Source organism: Macrobrachium nipponense, chromosome 41 (genome assembly GCF_015104395.2).
Source record: "Macrobrachium nipponense isolate FS-2020 chromosome 41, ASM1510439v2, whole genome shotgun sequence".
NCBI lineage: Eukaryota > Metazoa > Arthropoda > Malacostraca > Decapoda > Palaemonidae > Macrobrachium > Macrobrachium nipponense.
This window is the reverse complement of record NC_061102.1, coordinates 13,399,353-13,402,723: the sequence shown is the minus strand read 5'-3', so window position 1 is coordinate 13,402,723 and position 3,371 is coordinate 13,399,353. Positions and strand designations below refer to the sequence as shown.

Here is a 3,371-nt window from a genome sequence, read left to right as displayed (position 1 = left end):
CCTTCAAATATCTCGTCATAGAGCACGCGCACATGAAGAGGTTCTTTTCGATCCATCAATGCAAGTGCCTTCGAGATTTCCGACAGCTCAAAACTGAAAGTAAATGGGCACATTTCAGATATGATTCGAGTCTTAAATGGGGAATTTGTTAACAAAGCTCATAATAATATATTAACGTCCGTGAACTAATCAAAGGTACACCCAGTTAACCAGCTATACAAAGATGATCTCAGTAGCCCTGTAACGCTATGACGTGACCGATTTGACCAGGTCTAAAGACTATAACCAAATAATTTCAGACACTAAATAATATGTTAATAGTATACGGTTTTGCAACACCTACATACTTTATACCTCACCATCATTATGTTAATGCACCAATGCACACATTTCACATAATTTATTTTCACAAATAGTTGCGGAAATAATATAAATATTCTATAATATAAGAAATATAGCAAATTGAAATACTTTCTATAAGTAGCCTAGATGGTTGTGAGGGGTGGAGCCAAGTGGCCCATCACACTCAAATACTGGTAACCCAGCTAAGTTATGCCATAAATACAAATCCTGTAGAACTAGATTAGCATATCCAATATTGTGTTCCTAGCATAGATTAATGGATAAAATAATATCCTTGCAAAATAGATGCTTTGATGACTTATACAACCTACGGCTACAAAACCTGCTGTGTAACATCTTTGTGACCAGATTCGTATATTATTTGTAATACAGGTAATTATAGTCCAGTTAATCTAGAGCAAAAATACATACAGCCTAGCACAAGTTGGTAGAGTAGCCATTTACGGTTTTGTGATCCTTGGCTACATCCAAATAACATATCAAACATCTGCCATTATTTAAATAGTCAATCCAGGCGATATAAGACGAAGGACAGAACAAGAGAGAGAGAGAGCTGCTTATAGGATAATTAAAAAGGATATTTTCGTCTGAATAATAATAATATGACATAGTCAGTTGACTCAGTTCCAACAATATTTAAGGCGTTTTTATTTAGAAAATGTGATAACGATGTGATAAGATCTCATAATTATTTTCCAAAAAATATATAACATATTTATTGAAGCAGAAGTTTCAAGTATATCCGTCAGATTAATCACTAAACAGGAACAAAAGCTCTCTCTCTCACTCCTTATATATTTCATTCAATATTGCATGTCTGCGTGATTACCGTATTTTCCCCCCGCCTCCCTTTCGAACCATTCTAACTGTACTGGTTGTTTGAAAGTGGGCCACTTTCAGGGCAAGAAGGGCATGTTCTCACCGAGCCAGGCCTGGCGGGGCGACACTGCTTTTGTAACTGGGTGTACCCAAGGTATATAGAATAAGGGAGGTATATAGAATAAGGGAGAGAGGTACAGTCACTTTGGTCGCGGGGGTAGTTGTGGGGTATTTCCGTGACAGGCCTGGAGGCCAGGGTGGGAGCGGTCAAGGCAAGTACTACCTTGGGAAACTTAAGTACCTTGGGTCGAAGAGATTAGGCCTGTAAGATGTCCTTTTCACTCTGTTATCTTGTATACGTTTAGTGTTCTTTTGAATTCATATAGGTCACTGTACTACACACAAAATCGTGGATTGATAATGTTTGGCTCTCTAATATATAATAGAAACCTTAAATTAATATGCTTGACAGGACTTAAAAAATATATTCAATTAGCATTTGACCTGGCATTTATTTACAAAGGCTTATGTATAATTTTACAATACATTATTTAATAAACTAACATAGATAGATATAGATAACACATAACAGTATCTGGCTTCATAATGGAAACGAAAAATACTTAGTAAAAGTAAAAAAAACAACAATTTTAAAAATTTTCATGGCATTATTTAGTTAATTTATGCATCTTTTTCTTTTTTTTGCCTACTTGATAAAATTTGGGCATTCAGAGCTCTCATCCTAAAAAACATCCGACATCTGACAAAAAACAATATTACTTTAAAAGGCAAGGATAAACAATTTTCAATATGGCGTGCCAAGTCGCATAATACTCCATTGCCTGGTCTCAGTGTATTTTCTCCATTGTATGTTTGAAACATTTTTTCCATTACCTTTAATTTTTCAAATAACTCAGCACTTGGTTCCGTTAATTTATCATCATGTCGCTCTACTGCACTAATCCAGGTACCTTTCAGTATTTTAAGTTTACATCCTAAGAACTGATAATCTGGAAATTTAGATGCCACATAACCTCCAACATATCGAAGGCCCTCTTCGTCTGCAACATCCTCTAAAGTTATTTCATGAAATTCATTTTCAAAGTTTTCTGAATCTTCTTCTGGCATCTTCTCATCTTCAATAGAGGCAAACACCATTGCAGAAATCATAAGCTCTCTTTCAAGATCGGTTTCATTTGAATCATTATTTTCACAACTTTTCTCTTGACTGAACATTCCTTCCAACATATTTGAAGAATCGCACTCCTTCATCGAGTTACAATTTTTTCCAGTTATATAGTTTATTTTGCCAAGCAAATATGACCTTATTCTGTGTTTGACTTCCTCTGGCGTAAGATGATCATAAGTTGCACCCATTTGTCTAAGACAGCCAAACATGTTTTCCAGTCCATCTTGGTTAAGTCTGGAGGTAATTATGTATGATACATCATATTTACTTTTATACATATGCAACCTTGGCAAGGATTTGCATGACACAATAAGTCCCTTTTGGAACTGATAGATCTTATTACTTTTGCAAACTCGTATTGTTTCAGCAGTACACTTCATATTGTCAAGGATTTTATTCTGTTCCGTCAGTTGCATCCCATAAGTATTTATAGATTTTTTATACCTTGGGTGTACCTACTACTGAGAGAGGATCGGATGTGAGAGGAGACAAGTTTTCTTTCAGTCAATTAGGAAACAGTGCTCATTTTCTTTGCAATCCCCATGCCTGAAACATTGAGGGCCGACTGTTCTACTGTGACTAAATAAGCATCCGTATGGACCGCTCTCGATGGTATTTATGAAATATATGGTTGGTAAAATGACAAGGCAAGGGTGCTACTCAGATTAAAATGGTTCCATACGAAAAGCTGAAACTTCTATTTCAAAACAGACTCATAGTTTACAAGGACAAAATACCACCTTACACAACAGAGGTTTTCTATTTCCAAAGACCGATACTGACTATATCACATATACATCATCTGCGCATTTAGCGGCACTGTCATGACGTTATTAGTCTGACCCTAATATGTAACGAAAGTATTTGCGAGTCGAGTTACGGTCATGTCACTGCAATCTACCAAACTGACACACGAAATGAACGTTACACACTTATACAGGCCTCTAATCTTGCACAATGGGAAACAAAATGAAAGAAAATTAGTTAAATCAGCATTAAG

The 3,371-nt window shown here is 35.9% G+C and overlaps 1 long non-coding RNA gene across 1 annotated transcript in view; it reads right to left on the bottom strand.

The window, feature by feature from the left end:
- The window catches only part of LOC135212875 (uncharacterized), a 4,835-nt gene continuing 1,464 nt past the window's right edge, over positions 1–3,371 (bottom strand). The window contains exon 3 of the long non-coding RNA XR_010314005.1: positions 1–93. This is a non-coding gene — a long non-coding RNA (uncharacterized LOC135212875). The remainder of the gene's footprint in view (positions 94–3,371) is intronic.